The sequence below is a fragment of the Equus asinus genome, chromosome 4, assembly GCF_041296235.1.
Source record: "Equus asinus isolate D_3611 breed Donkey chromosome 4, EquAss-T2T_v2, whole genome shotgun sequence".
NCBI lineage: Eukaryota > Metazoa > Chordata > Mammalia > Perissodactyla > Equidae > Equus > Equus asinus.
Genome location: NC_091793.1, coordinates 138,917,632 through 138,942,686, shown reverse-complemented (window position 1 = coordinate 138,942,686; position 25,055 = coordinate 138,917,632). Strand labels below are relative to the sequence as shown.

Genomic DNA, 25,055 nt, shown 5'->3' with positions numbered 1-25,055 from the left:
CGTCCCTCCTGCGCGCCCCGCAGCCCTCCCGCAGCCTCCCTGTAAACCTGCGCGGGCGCCGGGGTTAACTGTGAGCCGCTGGCCCTCCCCCCAAGCCCACAAACGCTGTGCGGGAGGGAGCCATGTCTAGTTGACCCTGCTCGTCCCCCCCAAAGCTTTGGGGGCACTGTCCTCCCCTCGAAGTCCCTCACTAGTCTCTATCGAGTTGTTGTGCGTTTGTGTCTCTGCAGTTCCTGACACACCTGCTCTCTCACAATACAGTTACTTGTGTACTTGTCTTAACCTTCCCTCCTAGTGTAACCTTGAGGGCAGGGACTGTGCCACACACAGCTTTATATCCACCCCCCATACACACACACAAACACACATGTAGATACACACACATATGTAAATGCACACACTCGCACATGCACATGGAAATGTACACACGTGCGTGCGTATTAAATATACACGTAGGCGCAGTCTGCATATGCACACACACACGTGAATACACACACGCATGTGCGCGCATACACACATACATGCATACACATGTACGCACTTGTGCGCGCACACTCCTCTTTAGGTTCTTGCTCCTTAAAAAGTGGTCCGTGGACTGGCAGCACTGGCATCACCTGCCGCTCCCTAGAAATGCAGACCCCCCAGGCCCCGCCCAGCCCTGCGGAGTCAGAATCTGCGGTTTAACGAGATCCGCAGGTGACGTGTGGACATTAAAGTTTGAGAAGCACTGCCTTAGGAGGTAAAAAGTAAAACAGCTAAGAGAATGGGTTCTGGACTGAACTCCTAGGCTCGGGGTCTTGAGTGAGTTACGCAACCCTCCACACCACAGTGTCCCCAGCTGTCAGATGAGAACAGGCTTCACCTCGTAGAGACGTGGGGGCATACATAACGTAAGCTAAATAACTAAACAACGTCCTGTGAGGGTAACGCGCAGAACATTACAATTCCTCAATGATACAGGATGAACCATCATTACTCAGTTAAAACCGGTTAATTTTAATTGAGTTTGAACTGACACCCAGAACAGACAAGAACATGAAACAATTCTGCGTGGGTTTCAGACACAAGAAATGTAGAAGGAAATAAATAAAAATGTTAAAACCCCTTCGGCAAGTGTTAAGCTGCCTGTCCAACCATGGCTGTGCCGAACAGGGATCAACCCGGCGGCTGGAGCCTCTGAAACGGCCACCCCGCCTTTCCGCCGCGTCCCCAGGTTTGCCCTCGCGCGGTTCTTCCAGCTCCAGCTAAGCAACTTCCTCCGGCGGTTGGGATGCTCAGACCCGGACGCCTGTCGCCTCCGGATACCTCCGCGGCCCCCAAACGCAGCCGGCTCGGCCGAAACGTGTGCGCACACTGCCCCCTAGGGGACAGGCTCTGTCATGACCCTCACACCCCAGGAAAGGCCAAAGCGTTGGTGTGTGGAGTTGGCTCAGAGGCAAAGGACTGCATGCTTGGCTGTGACGCTCTGCAGCTTTGGAATTCCTACGGGTCCACTCTGAGCGTTAAGGAATAGCAAGCTGCGTCAGTGTGGGGGCCTCACTAGAATTTGCAAGACAATTGGATATGCATGACCTGGCTTTGATTCCCTCAAATGTTAGGAATGAAGGCACTGACGGTGATGAGAGTCTGGAATGACAGCCCACATTGGGAGTGAAATGTCAGCTACACTGTGTTTACGGCTATGAACATTTTTACCCAAGACTTAAGATGTTGGGAGAACGATAGGGTAAAGTGAGCAAGCGATGAAACGCATTCGACGAGTAATTCTTGAGAGCCTACCATCCACCAGGCCATGTTCCAGGAGCTTCTGAACAAGAGACATGAGGATCCTTGCTCTCAGGGAGCCGAAATTCTAATCAACATTGCCGCATCCTCTCAGTCTCCCCGGCTTCCGTGAGCTTCCCTCAGCTCCAGAGGCGCTGACTTGCCTTGGAATGGAAGATGAGGGTGGTGTGCTCGGTCCCTCCAGAGGCAGCTCGCAGACCTCCTGTCTCTTCCTTATGGGCTAACAGGGTGTTGTCTTCTGTCTTTTCTTTTGCCGTCTTCTTGTCCATTGTGGGGTTTTGGGGTGTGTGCGTATATAAGATTTGGGGGGGGTGCTCCCACACGTGACGGTATCTGATCCTGGTCTTGGACTTGGAGTCAGAGAGAGCAGAACTATGAGGCTCCTAAAGGATAGAAGGTTTTACCAGCTCACTGCCGTGAGACGCTCGGCAGAATCAAACCGACTTCTGGTGACATAAGGCCGCAAAAGTCACCAGGGGCTTCAGTTCAAAGGCTTCATTTGAACCCACAGTGTATTTTTTCCCCTTAAACTATTGTCACTGTGCCCATTCTGTGGCCTACCTCCTGATAGTTCATAATCCCTTCCCCATCACCACTTTGGAGACGCGCTAGCCGAGCGAGCCCCCTTTGCTGGTGGTGTGCCGTGGAGGTGGCTGGGGGGCCGGGCTCACAGTGACCACTGCCCTCTTCCCTGGGGCGCATCCTGAGATTGTGCTCAAGCAGACGAGAGGTCCAAGGGGACTGCCAGCCCACAGGGCCTCACGTCTGCCCACGCCTGATGCTACTGCAGCTTCCTTCTCCTTCCTCCAGGGCCCTCTGGCTCTGGGACTGAGGAATCGCAGAGAAAGCACATCTTCTACCTCAGTGCTCAGTTCAATTTCAGTTACTGAGCTTGCCAGCCCTTCCCATCAACCAACCACCCCGGATCCGTTAATGGCACACTGCGTGTCCTGCGGTGTCCCGGCCTCACCTGTCCTTTTCTCAGCAGGATCTCCAGCACAGGAAGGTGCCCACACACAGTAAGGCCCTCGGTAAGGAAATCTGACAGGTACGTTGTTGGGGCACCACTGTTCATTTCTTATTTTAAATCATCTTCATACCAACACCCATTTCACAGTGGAGAAGCATGAGGCTTACAGAGCCTCAGTGAATTTCTCAACATCATGCAGCTATACTAGTGAACACTGAATTTAATCCTTTCAAAGCCTTTGTCCAAGGTCCCTATTTGAGACCCCCTTGCCTCCTTGTTTGGGAAGTTCAGTTATTAAGGAATCTTCCGGTAACGTAGGAGTTAATGGCTGAATCAAGAATTCTTATTTCTCCCATCCTTCCCCCTGGGGCTGGGCTTCAGGCATTTCTTCCCAGCTCTGCTTCTAGGCCGCTCCAGCCCATCAGGAGCCCCCTCGCCTCCTCGAAGGTGAATGTGTGTATAAGGCACTTTCAGCCGCGGCTTCTTGGCACAGACAGAACATCAGCTCCGCCGCAGACGCCGCCTGAGGGAACAGCGCTGCTACCAAACCCTCCCCGTGCTTGTCAATGGTTTCCTAATGGACGGCTTCCGTGAGACTCTGTCCTCCAGGTCAGCCGCTGCACGTCCACTCGAGGCTGCTGGAGGCCACGCTCCTGCGCCTTCTTCCCTGCTCCGGAGACGGACACTGGGACTGCGTGAGCCTGGAGGAAGTCGGCCAGACAGGAAGTAAACGCACTTGGGTGCGTGTGCCTGGGGACAGCTTAGGAAGTCCATTTGTCCTCTGGGGAGACGCTCGTGGCCAGCGAGTCTTCGCCCCCTCACTGGTGGGGAAGGCAGGTGGGGATTGATTTCAAGATGCACTTTAAGCTAAGTGGACAGGTATGGCATGGCTCTGCGAGGCCACTTTGACAAGGCCTAGAGGTGATATAAGACGAGCTTGGTCAGGATTTCCTGGGGCAAGGGCAGAGTCGATGAACCTTATTTTTAGACAGTATTGATATTTTTAGTGAAAGTCCAACAGCATCTCCATTTTGGGGGCTGAGGGGAGGAGGAAAGGGTGATTTCCTGAAGTGAGTCATTTCCTCTGCTGGTGAAGAGATTTAGCTGTGCTCCTCTGTCACAGGAAGTGCCTGCGATGGGAAACGCTGCTGACATAATGGGAGTTTACACTGCTGGTGTGTCAGAGAACACGGATTCCTTCCTGGACCCGCCGCCAGGTGAGTGGGGGATGTTTCCTGTTTTCAGCTCTAGGAGGACCTTTCAACGGCTCTGGAGAATAAATCACAAGGACCGCTGGGGAGAGCAGCCAGGGCCACACACACCGGGAAGTGATTTGGTGGCAAGAATTGTGGCCGTACCCTGGCAGTTCTGGGAACTGCTGAGTCATCATGCCCTCCATGAGACGTACATGGGAGCCAAATGGGTTTGGTTCCCATGTCATAAAGCAGTCCTTGCCTGAAACTTGCTTGTTAGCCAGAGATGCCCTCAGGGCCTGGATCTCACCCACGCCTAAATTCCTTTGGGGGTTCCCCAGATCTCACCTCTGAAGTCTCTTCTGAACCTGGTTCCTCCGCTCCACCTCTGAGATGTCAGTGACATCCATCAGCTCGCGGGCAGGTGGCAGACTCACAGCTCTCCCTGACAGTGATCTTTTCCCTGTGGCTCCTCCTCCGCATCGCTGATGGGCGCAGAGTTGGGAAGCGCAGAGCAGCTTTGTCCCTGATGCCCTTCTCCCTGGTCCATGGTAGCCATTGCTAATGAATCATGGCTGTCTAACTGCTCAGCCCACACATAGGGGACCACCCAGTCTTTGCTAACATTTTCCTTCAATCATAGCCAATCAGTTGGAACTGGCATTTGACATAAAGCCAACTTACCATCTTTGTGCTTGTGTCATCGTCTTCCTAAAATCTAAATGCCATTGTGTCTCTTCCCTGATGGGAGACTTCTTCTGTCTCCCTGGTACCTTCACGATGGATTGGGACTCCTTGGCAGGGTGCACAGGGCCTTTGCGGTGTCACCTCTACCTGACTGCAGCTTCATCTTCTCACCTCCCTCCGTCAACTTCCCCTGGCCCTATCCACAGGCCCCCAGAATCTTCTTGCTCTCCCAAGTACAGTTAGTTTTTGTGCGACTCCTGGCCTTGCATAGGGCATTCTTCTTTTCCAGATTTTCCTCTTCCCTCTCTCCATTCTGCAAACCCTCACTTGTTTTTCAAACCCTTAATATTCCTCTTCTGTTGTGTTTCCATGATTCTGCTCAGCAAGGCAGTGTCCCTTCTTCTGCTTTCACCTCTATTAAAGCTTTTGTTATTGTAATACGTCATGTCATATACATGATATACTATGTTGAGGTTATGATAATAGTTATAGGTATTATAATTATGGTCAGACATTTGATTGTTCACTCGACACGTTTGTTGACTGCCTCCTAGGTGTTGTGTTAGTAATAGGTAAATTAATAGACACTATAGATGTGTAATGAGATCGATTGACTGAATGAATACATGACATTTCCTTGCTATTTGAAGCTGCCTTTTGCCCCTGTGTCTCCAGGGTAGCTGCCTCTAAAGCTGGAAGGTGGTAAGCAGGACTTAAACCCTTCCCCAAGTTGTTTAGAAACTTGTGAAAATAAGTATTTTTAAAACTTATTTTTACAACTATCAACCCAGATAAATAATTTTTCATGAATGTATATGTGATTACATGGCTTTAGTCATGTCTTTTTCCCTCGCCTTTCCCTCCCCACCCCATCCTGTACATAGGCACCTCTGACGTCACCAGTCACCCCAGTTCACTGGAGACTGTCCCTGTTTTAGCAGTGAAAACCCCTCAGTCCCAGGCAAACCAGGATGCTTGGTCACCCTCCTTCTCTGTGCCCCTGTGTTCATTCCTTGAGTAATTAATTAAAAAAATTGAATGTGTACTCTTCCCATATTTTTCTCTATATTAATATAATATGGGTTCTATAATTGTCATTGTTTTATAAAGCGAGGTTATAGTCTATAAATATCATATCATATCATATATTATAACACCTCCTCATCCTGACCTGCCTGTGGAGAAAACCAAGACAACTGGTTTAGCTCTGGTTCCTTCCCTTTCTGGTTGCATAATGCTCTATGTTGTGAATATTCCTTAATATTTTGACTGTTCACTTACTGATGGCCATTTTTTTTGTTTCCAGTTTTTCCACTTTGAACAATGATGACACACACGCATAGCTTTGTGTATTGGTGCTTTTATTTCTATGAGACACATTTTCAAGGGTGGAATTGCTGATTTGAATAGCAAATGTAACTCCAATTTTTATAATTATTGCTAGATTGCTTTCCTAAACAGCTAGAACCCATCCCATTTCTGCGTCACGTGGAAGACCACCCGTTCCATTGCCTCCCCACTGGCCTCCATCCTGAGTGTGAGAATTCTTACTGATTTGTTCCTCTGATGGCTATAAAATGGCATCTTGTCGTTACTTTAATTTGCATTTCCCGGTCTAGTAATGAATTTGAGCATTTAAAACAATGCATTTGGCCATTTAGATGTGCTTTTAAGAGATTTGTCTATTTGTGTCTTTTACCTACTTTTCTATTGGATCGTTTGACTTATTCTTGACAATTTTAAGAGGATTTTGTATGTTATAGATATCAACTCGTTTAAATCTGGTACAGACATTTTTTACAGCTCTGACATTTGCCTGTGATTTTATTTATTGGATCTTTTGCCATACAAATACTCTTGATTTTTATATATTTAAATATACCTGTCCTTTCTCATCTAGCCTCTGAATTCCTAGTCTTGGTTAGGAAGTTTCCTCAACTCATACATTATATATGAAGTATCTTCTATTACTCAAAATATTTTTTGTTTTATTTTTTGCATTGAAATCCACCATTTTTATCTTGTGTAGTTTGACCCATGGCTGCATCTTCTCTGGTCTCTGATCTGGTTGATCCAAGTGGTGTTAGACCTACCCCACTCACTGGGAGCCGCATCATTGTGAGATGTCCTCCCAGGTGTCCTGAGCCCCAGGTGAGTCTCTGTGCCTGAGCTGCCTCCCTCATTTGCCCATCCCCACACACCTTCCATTCAGCCTCAAACCCAAAGGCTAATATCCATCAAGCTCACTCAATGGTGCAAATAACTCTCCTTCAGTTGTTAGATCACCTTCATGCCAACATGACCACAGTATTTTAGGAACACAAACTGAGGTGTAATATTGACTTTTGGCTTTTGGGCACTTAGCTTCTATCTCCCCCCAACCCGCCCTTTTAAAACAGTATCCTGATTTTCCACTGGGAAATGGCTCCTTTAGCCGCTCTCAGTCACATGCTTCCTCGTGCAGTTGTCTCCGTCCCCAGAGCCCAGGGTGGAACAAGGGGCACATTCCTAAGCACATTTTGTTACTCTGGCCATTAGGATGGCTCAAGGAAGGACCCCAGTCACAGCCAGTGAGATACGGGAGGATATCGTGCCAGGGATTCTAGGAAAGAGAGGTTTTTACCTTCTCTATTCTCTGCTGTCAGACACAGAGTATGATACAGTACTGGGATGTGCTTGCAGCTACCCTGGCACCTACCAGCCTGGTCACAGAGCCAAAGAAGAGGAGCCAGGAAATGCACGGTGAGAAACTGGGTCCTGATCCCATTGTCTGAGTGCTGGATCAAGCTGCGTAGAAGTGGATCCCTTCAACTGTTCAATTACATGGACTAGCAAATTTCCCTTATTTAAAAAACGCACTTTAGATCAGTTGTCCACCTCTTGTAACTAAGAGTTTTGATACGGAAGACCTTTCTTCTCAGCTGTGGTGACTCAATGGGCTTCTTAAGGAATTCTCCATATCATGTCCCGAGTTATCATGCATGGGGGCAGGGGTCTCCACTTGAATATAAGCCACATCCATTGCAGGGACTGAAATAATCCAGGCATATCCGTGAACTGCCGTGAGTGTTTGCACAAGGGCCGAGTTGCATCTCAGGAGAGATGTCCTCCTGAGGGATGAGGAAGCTGGGCATCCAAGCTTGGCCTAGGTAGGGTGGGGGCGATCCTGGCAATGGCATGGGGTTGTCCCTAGTTCCCCATGTTGGAGTCTTCAGACAGAGGGAACTGTGTGTGAAGACAGGAAGAATTCCTCACTACAAATTCTGTAAGACCCCACAGTGTGTTTGGTACCCCCTATAGCCCATGACACAGTCATGGTGACCAATCCTGACACTTCCAAGGTTTGAGAACACTAGAGTGCTCGAAGGGACAAGGGGAAGTAGCCGCAGAGGAGATGGGAGATTGCGGGGGCCGCACTGTCTTTCGGGAATCAGGAGTGCTCAGTGGGCAGGTGGGCCTGGCTGGAACAGCAGAGCTCAACAAAACTGGCTGTGCTTCCCATAGACACAGCATCACCCAGCAGACCCAAGGCTGCCTGGCAGTGGGAGGCTGGAGTGGACAGGAGGAAAAAGCAGGGGATGCCATATGAAAGCAGGCTGCATTTCTCCCTTGAGCACATGAAATACCTCCTGCAGACCCCACGAAAAACTCTGGCTGGGGACGGGGTGGTGAATGTGGAGGGACCTGAAGTCTTGCATTGGTAGATGAGAACAAGACCTTGCAAAATAAGTTAGTGCCATAAATGACCTATAATAGCAGGTCAAACCACGCTGGGATTCTGTTCTCCTAACTGCTGGGGGCACCATGCCTGTTTCTCTCTTGGCTTGCCTTCCCCAGCCTCATTCTCCTTCTAAAACCCTCCCCTCCCCGTAAGAACCTCTCCCCCAGCGTCTGCTAGGCAAAGTCAAGCCTGCCCTCTCTACTCCCGTCGCATCTTTTGAGTGCTCCTGTTCTAAATGCTTTCCATGCTTTCTGTAAGTTGCTGACATGTGTCTCCTCCACTATACTCTGAACAATTTGTGCTGATATTGTGTTTTCTCTGAACTGAGCACCATATAAATGTTTGTTGAATTACCAACTGGATTAAAAAATATATGTGTATGAAAAATTCTCTAGGTCTGTTTTTGAGGTAGAAAATATTGAGAGCCAGTTCTGGTTGAACCACCACCCCATTTCATTTGTAGGATTTTTGCGGGTCCAATACTGAACATTTCTTGTTTCTGCTTCACCAGAAAATCACAGTCTCTCTTGTTATTTTTCTAGACAAGAGGGGATGTGGCTAGAAATTGAGGGCATCTGACTAAGTTTTTTGATTTAGTGACCTTAATCTTCAATGCCAGAATTAATCTTTCTTTTGTGAGGATCATTTAGCTGAGAAAGAGTTAATACTCACACGACTTTGAGAACAAATTGCCTCATTCAGGAAGAAAAAAAACATTCTCCTAGAAAAGTGGATGTCAGTGGATTGTTCCCCTTCAGATCCATGGATTAGTGTGTGTGGGGAGGGCATCCAAGTGGAAAAAATGCAATATCAATGCATTTGAGGGCAGCGTCGCCCTTTCACACCACCTCAATTACGGATCTCTATCACGAGCATCAGGTGACGCGTGTCTTGCTGTCTGCTTCACCTAAGCCTGCTACGGAATGTTTTTTATTAAATATTTGAGAGCTCTTTAGAATTAGGATACACTTGCATCAGCGTTGACTGAATCAGCTCTCTCATTTTTCTCTTTCACCCGAACACTGGCAATTCAAGATTTCTTTAAGATGAGGAAGACCTTAAAATATTATCCCTTACTTTACGGCCTTATCGTACGTAAAAAGTAAATTTTATGTGGTGAAGATAAATGAGCTTGTAAACTATATAAACATGTACTTTTCCTTTAAAAAAAGATTCACAATTTATGATGTGCATTGAAAAAGATAAATATTAGGCTTAGTGAGCCAAAGTGCAGTTACTGAATATTAAAAGAAAAAGGACCTTTGAGGTATGAGTGCTCATTTCCCCTTGATCATTTAAATACCCCTGGATGCCTTGTAGAGAACTTCTAAATGCATTCTTCATTACTAATGACATTTTCATGAAAGCGGATATTTTTTATTTAACAGTCCATCTCTCTCTCCTGCATACTCTCCATCTTCCATCACAAAAGGCTGAGGACAAGTGTAAGTTTTCACAAAGTGACTAATAAAATAACAGGCCTGGTGGTTATTTCAAGACCTTGGATTTTTCTCTGAAGAGTATTCATCCAGAAGTCCTCAGAACACTGGCCAGAGGAAATGTCTGCTGGGAAGGAAATAGATGTGGGGGGACATTAACCCCTCCAGGAGAAGCCATAGCTATGGGGCTTTGGGCTCCTGAACATTTCAATCAGAGTAAGGGGCTTGGTGTCATCTCAGTGTTTGAAAGCCACAACCAGGTGGCAGGTATGACCCTGTGATGCCAGGCAACTGCTGGTCTTGAGACTTATGATGATGCAAGAACAAAATGGGGCTTCTCTATGGGGGCGGTGAAGGAGGGGCTCAGAGAACAAAGAAGAGGGCTCTGGCCAACATTGTGCTCTTGGATGCTCCCGAGGGCTGGGCAGGAAATGTGTCACTGGTTTTCTAAATAAAATGATTTTTCCAAAGATGCCTTTAACGTGCCAGCTGTTTGCATGTCCACATGTGAGTGGTTTCTCAGGTGCAGCGTCCTCTGAATCAGGGAGTTTCTCTGGTAAAACGCTTCAGTGGCCGTTGGACGTTGGCACCAGGAATGCTGCCAGCCTGGAGCTAGCGGCCGCCCCAATTTCACAGCAGGCACACTGCCTGGTGGAGGGAAGGATCAGACATAAATCTCACCAGTGAGATGAGAAGAAAGTGAAAATAAAGAGTGAGGAATCAAAAGGAGGTTGCAGAATGCATGGCAGATGTTGTTAGGTTTGTCTCGCAAAGCCCATGTGCCAAACACATGACTGATGACATTAGCGAGAGAGGTTAATCGTTCTGGACCGGGCTGCTTGGGCTTTTCCAAAGTAAGCACAGAACAAATGCTAAGGCTGCAGCAGGAATGGCCAAAGGAGGCAAGTGGGCTTTTCAGAAGAACTAGCATGGCGTTTGCTTACATAACATCAATGGTTGGGGCAAGTGGAACGTAAAAAGCAGTCAGTGGTCCTCGGGACAGTTGGGGAGAGAAAGGTCCTTTGCTTGCTGACTCCCTTGAAGGTGGCAGGTTTTGAGTGACAAGCAGGTTACTATGAATTCTGCAGGAGGCAACGATGTGCCTAGTTTACCTCATGAATATTTTGGCCTTAATTTATGCTGTGAGCAGTGGCTGAGCCCAGGTCCATTACGTGCCCACTGAAGATGATTTATGTGCGTTTCATGTACTTGGACTTTAATTATTCACATGATTATCAATAAAAAATAAGAGCAGAACAGTGTTGAATGCGAACAGGTTGGCAGGGGCAAAGTGCCGATGGTAGAGACTAAATTTAGGTAAGGAGGGGGGAACACCGCCTTTTTCTCCCCATCAGGTACGAGAACAAATTCATAAGCAGAATTTACACTTTTCCTCTCTTTTTCACAAACACACAAACTGCCAACCTGTTAATCAACTCCCTGACGGCAGACAAATGTCTCTGGGAAACATGTGCCAAATATCAAGTGTTATTGGCTGAAACTCAATAGGATGAAATGAGTTGACGCTGCCACCCTGCCCGGTGCGATGCCGTTGCTGATCAATGTGGGTAATCGGGCCTCCCCCTGAAGAGGAGCATGCTGAGCAGGGGTCACCGGGAGCTACGGCACATCTCAGTCACTGTCTAACTGTCTCATCAATGGAGTTTCCTTCCAACAAGCTGCCATGGTGTCTGACTATACGGGCCCCTCCCATTTCTTCCTGCGAGTGTTCCTTTGAAGGGTAAGACTGTCTCGTTTGGTACCCCTGACACTGGACATGGTGTGGACCTCACAGTTGAGTTGTAAGAACGCACAGCCTGGGAGGGGGCACAGGATGGCTCTCCCCAGGCGGGAGGGAAAGGGGGCACGACTATGCCAGCAGCTCCTGTGGAGGGGCTGTCCCCAGAGGCAGTATCCGTGTGAGCTCCTCTTGTCCTTCTCTATCTGAGCAACTGCCCAAGGACCAGCAGGAAGAGGAAAAGAGTTTTTTTCAAGAGTCCAGCCCTAGGAAAAGTTGAACGACTCTGAGGATAAGGTTGGAGATACTCAATGGTGTTTCCTTTGAGACTCAGACACTGGCTGCAACCACACATCTGACGGGGGGGTGGGGGTGTGGGGGGACTTTAGGGTCACTGCCACTGGTTCAGGATGGGGCCGCGGACGCCTGCCCGTGCCGGCTGCCTGCGGGATTCGGTGGGTTATGGAGCCCGGTGTGCCCACCACCTGCCGCCTTGTTGGTGTTAGATTCCACATTTGAGGGAGCAGGTTTTCCTTAGCTCCAAGATTTAATGGCAATTCTCATTATGGTTCTCCAACTACTAGCCAACTCCTGCTATGGCAAGACTTCTTTTCCTCTTTTCTTTTTTTTGGCCGGTATTTTGGAGATAGAATAAATTTTCCGTTAGCAAGGGGAAAGTCTGAAAATAACTGACAGTGGATTTTTCCGGAGTAGAAACCCAACGAAGTTATGGTAAAACTACACTGACACCTTAGGACCAGCCAGCGCCAGGACTCCAGGAAGCTGGCTCACCAGGGGAGGCAGGTTTGGGAAAAAGAAATGACAGGGACTGGGAAGGGGCTGGGACACCCTGCGGTGGGAGAGCAGCTTCCCTTCTGCGCAAAACCCAGGCCCACTGGGAACAGGCCCTGAAGTAGTGATGTGGTTTCTTAATCAACACTTTCCCAATTAGTCAACACTCAGCAAATTAAGGAGACATTGCAAGAGGAGGGGGGAGGGCTGAGCCTCCCAGGGCTCGTCTGGTGACTGGTCTTAGCCTAGCAAAGGGCAGGAGCCTGTTGTAATTCGAGCCGTTTTCCAGAACCCGGGTTGGGGTCCCTTTGGCGGTTTTCCCCGGCTGCTTTGTAAGCCATGTGATCCACCCCAGCTCTTCTTGTGCAACCCTTTGGGAACGGTTGGAACAGGATGATAGCCGTTCACCTGGGTCCCACCGAGCCAAGTGGTTGATTGGGAGCTCAGATGTCTGCCCAGGTTTGAAATTCTAGCTGGAAGCCCTTGGGTTTGTCAGACTATCAGGAAATATTCCAAGGCAAGACTTCAAAGTGAAATTCTCTGGACTTTCTTCTTGACGGTGGGCCAGAGGTGTGGCCAGAACAGCCAGCTGTGCCTTGAGAGTCCAGGATTTCCTCTGTCAGACCTGATGCTTAGTTCAAACACAAAGGAGAGTGAGAGGGCAGTACTGAGGTGTTTATATAAAAATACCTTTCCAGACTGTTGTTTTACGTTTGTATAATTGTACGGTAATTGTTTCCACTGTGGAAAGCATTTTCATTGCTTGTTTGATACTCAGAGTAACCTCATGATGTAAGCGATACAGGTATTTTGGGCTCCAGTTCACAGGTGAGCAAATTGAGACGGGATAATTACTCCATCTTCTCAAGCGCGAATAGCTTAAAAATGTGGAACTATAAATGAGGTGGGTTTTTTGCCTTAAATCCTGGTGTTTCCTCCTTTTTTATGCTACTTCAACATAAATTTTATAGTAAATTGACAAACAAGGGTCACTGGATGTAAGTATACATTTCACTATCTTATTTTTTTAAAAAACCGTTTTGAAAATGCCTTCTTAGTTCTTCAAACCAAGATACTCTGCAAGAGATTGTCTGGTCTTATCTCCTCCCTCCCCCAAGGGTTAGGCAGGGCCTTTAAATCATTCAAGACAGCTAAGAAAATATCCCATTTTTAAATACCCCAAGAGAAAGATTCCTCAACCCTCGTGGGTAATTTTCCTGATGTTTAACATTTCTCAGTGTCAGGAAATTCTTTCTTCTCTCCTAAATCCCTGATGCTGTAGCTTGAACCCTCTTCCTCCCGGCTGGTCTTCAGTGGAGATGCTGAACAGCTGGCTGTGTTCCTTGACTTAAGAGATTGGTCCAAAGAGGAGGAGAAGGCAGTTAAATTGCTCCTCCGGCTTTCCTTCCACAGATTCGGTAATCCCTGCTCCTTTCACTATTTCTCATAGGTCTCGTTTCCCAGCCTTTAATTGTCTCTCTGCCTTCTCCCACATAACTCAAAGTTTCTGTTGAGATATTGGGCTGGGGCAGAGAGAGACCTTGTTCCTGGAGTAGGGGTCCTGGAGAGGGGAGGAAACCAAGAACCTCATTAGCACTGGCCAGCACCCACTTCCATCCTAAATACTGATGATGCTCCTGTGCCTGGCACTCAGAAACCCCACATTCTCAAGGAATTGAATGGATATTAGTGAATTAAATGCTGAAACACCTTTGAAATAGCAACAGAATATTTGGCAAAAGCCTTCTTGGATGTCTGTATTTGTACCCAGTGTATCCACTTCTCTGGGCTGAGAAAATCTCTAAATCTATCTCAAAAGCCTGAAAATGACCCATGAAGCATTTTTCTGGAGTAGAAGAGTCCAGAACACTATTAGTTATTTAACATTTCACATGCTTCTTACATCCTTAATATAATTCAAAATGGGCCTACCAAGACACAGGCTTTCTTTAGCTCCATGGTTTTGCTCCTGTGCATTATATTTAGCCATTGACTTAGTAGGTAATTATTATAAGATTCATGTGGTGAATAGGACCAAGACATCAAGCAGCTTTCTATAAATGAACAAAAACTATGGGATAACTTTGAACTGGAGACCGTTTCATGTTCTTGCTGAATTCCTTGAGAAATAGCTACAGGTGTTCCTTGAACGAGGTCAGGGTGTCATGTGAAGAATGTAATGATGGGAATAAATCCTTTAAGGGTAGTTTGTAAGCACTCCATGCATCGGTTATACCTGGAGGGCTGGCTGGGTAGGTAACAGGTCTAGAAGTCGTTAACTCGATGATGGTGAACACCCACTTGGTAATTATAGACGGGGATCAAGTTGGCACCTGCCAATGAGCTAAAGCCCGAAGGCCATTGCAGAGGGTTTGGGATAAGATAAGGGAAGAGGAGTAAGTGGGCTGCAGAAGGTCTGAGACCCCAGCGCAGAATGACCACAGCTGGCCTTGTCAGTAGGTGGTGATTTTCACCAAAATACTCCCCCCACACACATTTTGAACTTATTTATTTAGCCAAATATGGTTATGTTATTAAAAGCTTTTTGAAAAAGGGAAATCACGTGTGCCATATAGAATTTTCATTTTTATAATGAAAGGTGATCGATAAGGAAGATAAAGTGGAGGTTCAAAAAACATCTATTCACAAGGTCACCCAAGTGACCTTTCTCTATGCAGGAAACAATTACCTACTTTGTTTATCTTCATCCGTAGGACCAAATGACCCTCTTCAAACAGTGTCATCTCATTTCCACTGGCTCTTTGGTTCCTCCCAGGAGGCTTCAATGGAAGTAAAGCCCTGGGTTTCCATTAACAACTTGAAATCTCATTCTCCACCCTGGTTCCAAGACTAACTGTGGGGAACCAGTCTGAGAACCGATTCCTCTGGACTTCAGTTTCTTTATACTTGCTGCCGGGACCCTGGCCACCTCGTGTGAAGAGAGAGCAAGGCAGTTTCCAATCCAGAGTTGAGGATGGTCCTAGATATGGACATGGCCCACCTACTGTAGAGAATGAGATTGAGAGCAGAAAGCTTGCAGAGCCATGGAAGCAGAGTTGGAAGAGGGGGTCATCTGCTGCCCGTGGACCACTGAAAAGTTCCCGGTCTGGCTAAATGTGGGATAACCTGAGAATTTACAAAACTTGCTGACAACCTGATCGCACCCCACCCCCAGAAGTAGTGGCTGAGAGTCTTCTGCAGCCAAGCTTGGGGACCATGAATGGGACAGTCACTGTCCAGGGGATGGCACAAGCAGCTCCAGAATTTGGGGGTTGGAGGTAGGGAAAACCATTAAGCAATGGGAAATCTCAAGAAATAACTAGATTTTATAAATCTTTAAGTAGAAAAAAAGTTAGCCATGAACCAGAGGGAAATGTCCTGATCACGCTGCTATTTAGAGCCCCAGGCACTGTCTAGCATGCAGGAGACATTAAGACGTGTAGTGAGCATCAAGAGCCAAGTCTAGGGGCTGGCTGCCCATGTTTGGATGGTAGCTCCACCACTGACTACCGTGGTGACTACCACTAACTACCAAATTACTAACGTGTCCGAGTCCCGGTCTATTCATCTATTAAAGGATCTAATAAGAATCCCACAGAGTTGTGAAAATAAACAAGGCTCTCCAGGTGAAGTTCTTAATGTACCGCCTGGCACGAGGGGAGGGAAGGGCTCCATGACATGTGCTGTTATTATGGAAATGTCTGACAAATGGTCATAGACCAGCCGGGGCTGTGCCTTCATTGTTCTGCAGCCTCTCCTCTCTCGGGCAGGATGGAGGGGAATGGCCCTGTCTTCCAAAGATCAACAACCTTCCTCTCCTCAAGTTGTTCCTTGCTTTGAGGAGGTGTCCTTACTTCAAACGGCTTCGTTGGCCCTGTGCCATTTCTGTGTACAGTCATTGCTCATGGTTTCATCATTTCAGGCTGTATTTGGCTTTTATCTGAATTCACCCGAATAAAAATGCTACAGTTTGGAGAAGGGGCACGTAGATTGGTTTGCTGTGGACCTCACACAGCCCTGGCATGATGCTGGCGATCAGACTGGCTTTGAAATCCTTCCATATGATTCCACACCTTCAGTTATTCCTCACTTCCTGTAGCATCGAGTTTACTCCAGTTGCACTGTAGCAATTTAGATACGTGTCTGCCGGATGTTCCCAGACTGCTGATAGGCAGTGTTGATGACTGAGAAAGGGTGGCACTAAGCCATCTGATCAGTGACAAGGGGGTACTTGTCAGCTCATTGGGGGAAGGTTGGTACTAAGCCATGTATCCCTCTAGAAACTACCTTTACATCATGCATAGATTCCTGAGTTCTCAGGATAAACCCAATATGATCTTTCCCACCTAAAGGCAAGGCAAAGTTAAGAATACACTGGGTCTTTATTTCTTCTTTTCTTTCATATATTTGTGATCAAAGCAAGAACGGTATCACTGGAGTTCAGGGCTCGTGGAGCGCTGGAGTTTAGGATCAGGTCTCTCCTTAGAATTTTCTTCTCTAGGCACTTTTGGGGGAAAATCATTTATTCTTGGTGTAAGTGAAAAACTTATTTCGGTTTGACCTGCTAAATTCTCCTTTAGTTAACTGGACGGGAATAAAGAAGCTTCTAGAGCAGATCTAGGCTGCATCAGGAGAGAACAGCCTACTGAAGGAAAAGAAGCCCTGACAAGATTCCCTCCCACCCCTCTATATTAAAAAGCCCCTTTTAAAGGTGATAAAAAAAAATGACTTTTCAGGATAACTTCACCTCTACGTAGGTATAAAGGGCACGGAAGATTAAACCTTTGGAAAAGCAAAAAAATTTAAAATCCAGTATCTTGGACACAAATGCATTCTTTTTCTTTTCCTTTCTGGTGTAACAGTGCTTCTGAAACTCATTTTAATGGAGCGAGGAGAGGGGTAGGGAAGAAAAGAGAAATCCTGTCTGTTACTCCTGGAGCAGCGTTAGGATTCACCTGCTTCCCTCGAGTTTACACATAACGTCCAGTTAGCGACACCCCCCTTTCTCTCTTTATGGACCTTTTATTAATCTCATCACATTGCTGTGTGTGTGTGTGTGTGTGTGTGTGTATATATATGTGTGTATATGTGTGTATACATATATATATATACACAGACATACACAAGGCTTTGTCCAGGAATTCCCATTGTTATCATGAAAGAATTTTCTGAGCCTTCCATGCTCACTGTCTTCCCCTCCATTCCTGTAAATTAGCTTTCTGATCCCAGAGATTTAGCCCCTCCTAAAAGCAAGGGTATATTTTCTGTACATTCTACTAGAGTTAAGAACAAATGCATGTATGTATTCTTTAATGTCTCTGACCTTAAGACTATACTCCAAATAGAACTTACGGAAAGAGTATGGAATGTGGACTTAGAGGGATAGAGGTTTGACCTATACTGTGACGTTGTGCAAATAGCTCCCTCTTTATAAGCCTCAGTTTCCCATCTGTAGAATGGAGATATAATACTGATGGTTAGTTAAGATTCTGGGCTCTGTCTAGCTTCCTGCTCTACCATCCTCTCCCAGCTGTTTGTGAGATGGCTGCTGCTCTTCCAGGCATCTTGACCTCCTTTTGTGCAGAAAGAAGGGATGGGGTAGGCAACAGGCAAAAGGCATATGCCAGCTAAATCTGTCCTTTTTTATCAGGAAAACAACAGTTCTCCTGAGAGCCTTTTCCAGTAGACTTATGCTTTTTGCTCTTTGGCTGGAACTGGGTCGCATGCTCCCCCATGGTGGCAGGGAAGCCTAGGAAATCACGTTTGTTTAGTTGGCACATTGTCAACCTGAACAAGAGGAGGCTGCTGTTAGTTCGGGTAGAAAAAAGAGAGAATGGATAATGGAGATCACAGCAGTATTTACATCAATCTACTTCCCAGTGTCCTTGTGAAGACTGAAAGGGACATTTCTGTAGAATGCCTAATGTACCTAAGATGCTTGGAGATAGGTCCCTTCATAACATGGCTTTGATGGGGCCACATCCCTTGTATGGACATGGGTGTGTGTTCAGGAAGAAAGTCAAGCACACACCGATGGGTTTCGCAGAGACTGACGCCTTCCTCAACACTCTTGACCCCTATTCGTAGACCAGAGGGGTCTCCTGTTCAGTGTGGTTAAGCCCCTGTCCCCAGTGGTAATCCCATGGGTGCAGTAATGGTTGATCTGCCAAGACCTTAGCTCGTTTTGGAGCCCCACACCATCCTCTGGGTTCACCTAGGTCTGAGTATAATAATATGCTGATAAAACACCTTGTCAAGCTCCACAGCAGTTCTCTGCCACATGGTCTCATTACACTCTTGCTTCATAATTAATGTTGAAAGAACCCAAGCCCACTGGACCTGTCATTGGCGTGTGGTGTGGCTGCCATGGAGGGACCGTCACGTTTGATTTCTGGGCCTGGCCCCATATGCTGGCAGGGGCCTGGGGTCTTCGTCCAGTGTGATGACTCAACCCCCTCCGATTTCTTATGGAGCAAATGTATGTGCATGGGGCTCTGTTTCTCCGCTCTCGCTGTAGTGGAGATATAGGCTAGAAAGTCTTTGTAATAGGATGGGGGTTGGGGGCAGCTAAAGAGACTTGTGAGAACAGAATAACCCAGCGTGGAAACTAAACGAGAAGCTCAGACACTGGTAAGAAAACTGCAGCACTTCAACGTTCCCATGCTCTTCGCTCAGAGGTGGAGTTATTTGGAATATCTTAGAGCTTCCATTTCTGAAGTGCCCAAAGAGCTGGGAAAGAGCAGAAAAATATACATGTATACATATTCTGGGGAGCTCTTCACTTCTAGCATAAATTGTATACCACTGGGACGTACAGGAATCTTCTAGGATTAGAACCCGTAAATCAAGCATGAGACTGCCAACCCTGCACGCAAAATTTGGCTGGCCGCCCCTGCCCCCAGAAAGAAAGAGAAAGCCGAAGTCTCCTGCGCGCACTTGACTCCAGCGTTCTGTCCTACCAAGGCCCTGAGAGAGTCAGAATCTAGCCAGTCTTCTCAAATGACAACAAAACCCCACCCAAGCCGATGGCCTCCGTGGAAGCCACATCCTTTGCGGGTCAAGCTCTGCTGCATCTTGCACAGGAGGACGGAAGGACAGATGTGACAATTTATGTTTTTGAGAAAACTTCAACTGTAAAATCTTTTATACCTTCTGAAAAAGTATCTGGGTGAAAGCCAGTTATTTAGGTGCTAGAAAGGCAACGTGGGCAGCAGTGGGCAGTCAACCCAAGAGGCCGGGACACATCGGATGTGGTTTCCATGGCACATGTGCTAGTCTAGGCTATTCTTGTTTCAAGTGAAGGAAACTGCATTCAAGCTGTCTTAAGCAAAAAAGGGACTTTGTTGCCTTGCCCTGGAAATTCCAAAGGTAGGTCCAAACGCTTTAGGCAGTGGCTGGAGCCATGGGCTCTTGTGGATTGGTTTTTCTCTCCATCTTTGGCCCTGCTAGCCCCTGCCTGGCCTCATTCTCAGCTGGGCTGTGTCCGCAAGACAGCCACGAGTAATCTGACTTTATGTTTTCCTGGGTTAGCAACTCCATGGAAAGAATGTATATCATTTAGCTACCGTATTTTTTAAAAAAATGCTGTGTAATGACCACAAATCTCAATAGCATACAGTGAGAAGCATCTATTTCTTATCAATTTGCAGGTTGACTCTGGGAAGACTTTGCTTCCATCTGAGACAGCCAGAGTTGTTCTGTTCCACGTGTCTTCCTTCTCAGGCCAAGGGTGAAGGAGCAGATGCCATCCCGAGGCAGCTCTTGTCAAGACAAAAGCAGAGGTACCAATGGGCAGGTCTCAAAGCACAAGCGTATTTCAAGCCCCTGCTGCATCATGTTTATTAATGTCCCGTTGGCCAAGATGCCACATGACCAGGTGACCCAGGAAGTCAAGGAGCAAGGAAATACATTCCACATCTTTATTGGAGGAACTGCAAAGTTACACAGCAAAGGGCGTGGGTGAAAGAGGAGGTGAAGAACTGGTACCGACAGACCCATCCACCACAGAAGGTCTCTCTTCTCCAGGGCCCAGCTATCAATCTCAGGGTACCCACAAGTGGCCCTTGTTTGAATGACATGTCCATCCCTGAACCAGTCTCTGGGACAGAAATAGTGAACTCTGAAGGGCCAACCTGAGCAACCCAGTGACCCAGTGCATCCTATGGAGGTGGCGTTTATGGCAAGGCAACAGGCCATCGTTATCGGTAGCTCTCGAGGACCACAGAAGGAATTCCCTAGAGGAGCAAGAAGGGACATGAAAAAGCACGCATAGCAGATAAGAACCACAGCTGCCGTTATCCGCTCTAAGAAAAGGGGCACGAGCAGTCACATGCAGGAGAGCCTCCACTCCTTGAGTCCCCTGAGAATGTCTCAGAGGTGGTGGGGGACAGAGCAGGCAGGGGAGGCAGAAGCTTGTGCTCCTTCATCATGAATTCTCCCAGCACTGTGTTCAGGGTCTTCACATCCACGTATTCACATTTAGGCACACATGCATACACATGTGTGTGCATATATACATGTACGCATGATCTTGCTCTTTATGCTCAAATCACAATTCTAAGTCTGGGGTTGGTATATTTTCTGTGATTGTCACTGTTACTATGGGTACGTAACAAATTATCCCAACACACAGTGGCTTAAGACAATGGCAACATTTATTTTGCTCACAAATCTACAACGTGGGCCTGGCGAGTATAGTGGTGCTATACTCACGCTCCATGTGGTGTCACCTGGGGCAGCTAAAAGGCACGAGCCGAATCATCTGAAGACTCACAGGAGACAGCAGAGTTCAGATTGCCTCTTGTGGCCCAGCCTTGACAACTGTTCACCAAGATAGTCACCAAGTCCCACACACGTCCGAGGGGAGGGGAGAGAGACGCTACCTCTGGATGAGAAAGGGCAAGGTTGTGAAAGAGCATGTGGCATTGGAAACACTGCTGTGGCCATTTCTGGAAAACACAATCTGCCTTAGTCACCTCCCCCTTCCTGCTCTGAGATGAGTCTGAACAAAACATGGGGTTTGAAGCGATTCAGATGAGAGTTAAAATTCTTTCTCTATCATGGACAAGCTATGTGATTTTAGCCAAGGTTTTCAGCCTCTCTGAGCTTTAGTCTCTTTGTCCACAAAATGCAAATGCAAATACACATCATGATGGGCAGTTGTGAAAAAGAAATGATTTCAGTGAAGAGCTAACGCAACAGAGTATCCTTTCTATCTGACCTGCACTGTCCTAAGAGTGTCCTTGAACCATTTATGGCCATTGGAGTTATGGCCATAATTTCTCCTGGACATCGGGACATGCAGAGTGTGCCACCCAGCATGCTGGAGTCAGGGACTCCAATGTGACCGTCAGCAGCCGAGATCCAGTGCCGTGTAGGTCTACAGACCTTTTCACAGATGTCAGTGAATTGTAAACTAGTAAGTACTGGAAGAGCACATGAGATGCTGGGAGTTAAGTTTAGTTTAGGATTAAGTTCAGTTCAGAAACTTGGCTCAGAATTGACAACAGCTCTGTCCTTTACAGCCCTGTAAGATAATATGAAAACATAGATATCAGAAAGAAGGAATCTATCCAAATCAAGTCATGATCTCAAAAGTTTCCAGATTTTCTAATACACCTGTTTGATACGTATGAATTATTCATACGAGTTCTCATACGATGCATCTATTGGGCCAAGAATCATCTGTTTTCTTGCTCTGCTGTATCTTCCCCACAAACAGCCTTTTTTGGAGACTGCTCAAGATATTTTTGCCTCAAAAGATATGCTTGTATTTCATGGGAAACAAAATCTTATTGCCAATTGCTTCCCAATCTACTCCCCAGTTTTAATGAAAATTTATGTTTTTCCAGCAAAGGTTATCTAAAAAAACACATGCATTCTTCACTGACGCAGTTAACCAGGACTTTGAAAAGCCCACAATCCGCGTATCACCAGCACTTTTCCTGGCCCTTCATTCTTGCCAACCAAAGCCCCCCAGTAACAGGCCCGGTCCGACCCGCTCAGGCTTAAAGGACTTCAAGGGAAAAGAGGATTTTCCCAGGGTCAGTTTAAGATTTTGCTTTAGGACCTGCAGGCAGATGGTCCAGGCCACTCTAGAAAGCTGAATACACTGACTCACCCGGGCTCTTCAAGGTCCTTTAGTTTGGGATCCACCTAGAGGAGGCTCAGATCCCAAGGGCTAACCAACACTCAAATTGAGGGTAAGAGACGTTTGGAGTAAATGAAAAGGAATTTGCCCTGTTAAATGCTCCTCCAGACCCCCCATTCTCTTCCCAGCAGGCAGGCAAAGCCCCACCGGGGAGACTGGCTGGTTGTGAAATGACATATATGCAGAAGAATTGTTTTCCAGATATCCCTCAACAACTAATTTGTCTCCTGAAGCATGAAATTTAATTACCCGTATTGGACATACTTGCATAATCACATATTTTTATTGCAGACAACTGTTCAGTCTTTTAAAATATAGGGACAGAATCCTAGTTACAGAGATGTCTTTGACATCAGAGAGTTCTGCAAGTAAACATGTGGTGCAAATCACTGTTTCCTGGTATCCATTCTCATTTGCTGCCCTTTGATACTGTCGAGCATTCACTTGAGCTCGTATTTTGCTGTTATGTTGACAAAGAGGGGCCAACGAGCTTTTATTAAACTCTCATGATGCTGAGTCCTGCTATCAAATTCATCCTAATCTTTAGCTAATCCTCTTCTTTGCTGCTTCTCAGAGTCCATAAATCCTCCTCAACCTCGGAGCAGGTCATGCCCTTCTCCAGCATTTTTCAATCTCAGTTCCACTTCTCTTGAAACGAGGTGCCCAGAGTGACCATGAGACGCCCCACAAGGACAGAGGCACATCACCTCTTCAAGGGGAAGCCAATTAACTGTGAAATAACCGGCAATAATTTTAGCACTCTCTTCTCTTTTATAAAAGAGATTGAGGTGTCACATTTACTTGGCTAATGGCTATTGCTCTTAGGAAAGGCTGAAGGTAGCTTCAAAGTGGAGAATCGTCTTTGATCAGGACAAAGGGACAGGAGACTAACCCCACCACAAAGCCATGGTGTCCACTTGAAGTTTGGGGATCCTATATGGGTATTAGAGGAGAGGTATCTACAGGGGCCATGCTGGTGCTGGGGGCGGGTGAGCAGAGGAAAGGCAGACCGTCCAGGGAATGTGGTAGGAAGGAGGACTTAGATCTCTCATGTTCACGTACAGCATGATAGATACCAGGGCTATTTGCAGGCGCTATTTATAGACTAGTTCATTTAATTTTCCCACAGCCTTAAAAAGCAGGAACTATTACGGTAATCGTTTTACAGAGGAAGAGATGGAACCTTGGAGGGGTTTCTCACTCTCTCTAAGCCCATGATCTTAATTTTAATGTCTACCATCTCATTAGGCCCTTTGCTTTAGTTGCATTTTCTCACCTAGTCCCCACAACAATCCCGTGAAGTCCTCCTTATGCAGACAGGAGGGTAGATAACCTCCTCAGGCTCACACAGGGCCAGAGAGAAGGTCCAAACGCAGTTCCATCTGAGGCACCAAACAGCCTTGTCAATACTGAGCTCCGGGGTGCTGTGTGGGGGTCACTGTCCTAACCTCCCCCTGTCGGAATGCCATTTGATACTTACATTGCAGAATTCAGGGCAGTATGGGACCTTAGAGGCCTGGGGACACGGGGAGGGGGAAGTGACTTGCCCAAGGAAATATGTGACGTCCTGAAGTGTCACTAGAATGTCCATCTTTCTCAGTTTCTCGCTGCTCTGTCTTTGGACCTCTTTAGATCTTGACTGGCTCATGCCTTTGGCGTTTTAATCACTACCCTGCATTCTTGGGAAGCTCAAATTAGCTTGTTAGTTCTTGGGGGAAGCTGAGTTTGTAAGTAATCACTGAGTCCAGCAACAGCATGTATCAACGATCAATAACGACACAAAAGCCCGAGAGGCAACCAGAATGTAACTGTTTGCAGGTGGTGTGGGGACTCCAGCCCCCCTTCACCCATTCTTGAGATGGCTAACTGGTGAGCTTGCTACAGCGGGGTCACTGCGTGCCCCCAGCACAGTAGCTCTCCGATGGCAGGGAGTCGGGGAAAGCCTCCCCTGAGAAGTGTTTACCGCCTGACAACGCTGCCGTGTTCAGCTTTACGTACGTCGGTTCTTGCGACTTCATTTTATACGGGAGAAGACTGAGCATCTGGGAAATTAAGTCACTTGCCCAAAGCCAATAACGAACCGTCAGTATCATGCCACACTGCCCACGCTGAGCGAGTCGTCAGCCGGCATTTGAACCCAGGCTCAGTCCCAGGCCTGTTTTCTGTCACCACGCTGCTGCACGAAGTGCTAGTCATGGTCCATTCTCTGCCCCTTCTGCTCCGTCTCTCGGGGGCAGGTCTCTGTGCTTCCTATCCACTGTCTCCACACCCCCTGGAGGATTTGCCCAGAAGGGAGAATGAGACAAGAACAAAGGCCCCGTCAGCTCCTAGTGGGCTCCTCCGGTCCCCGCTGTCACAGAGCATAGAGTTATCAGCCTCCGACTGCAGTGGCTTCGCCAGATTTCCCGAACCTGCTCCCTGAAGTCCGTGTCTGGCTGGCCCAGTGACCAAGGGAACAAAAAGCTACAAATTATCTCTATAGAACATTAATCGAAGGTCTCTGTGCTATAGAATCCGTCTCTCAATTAGGGAGCTGTCTCGGGAGTAATGTTCTCTCTAAAAATCATGATATACACAGCT

At 47.1% G+C, this 25,055-nt stretch overlaps 1 long non-coding RNA gene across 3 annotated transcripts; it reads left to right on the top strand.

Annotated features, from left to right (window-relative positions):
* The first annotated feature begins 985 nt into the window (after positions 1 to 985).
* LOC106828145 (uncharacterized) lies at positions 986 to 9,738 on the top strand. 3 transcript variants are annotated; one of them, XR_011503004.1, is made up of 4 exons: positions 986 to 3,592; positions 3,879 to 3,972; positions 6,665 to 6,786; positions 7,281 to 9,738. It is a non-coding gene; the product is annotated as an uncharacterized lncRNA (long non-coding RNA). The 3 variants fall into 3 exon arrangements; XR_011503006.1 differs by having other exon boundaries at positions 986 to 3,634; XR_011503005.1 differs by having other exon boundaries at positions 987 to 3,495.
* Positions 9,739 to 25,055: the final 15,317 nt, after the last annotated feature.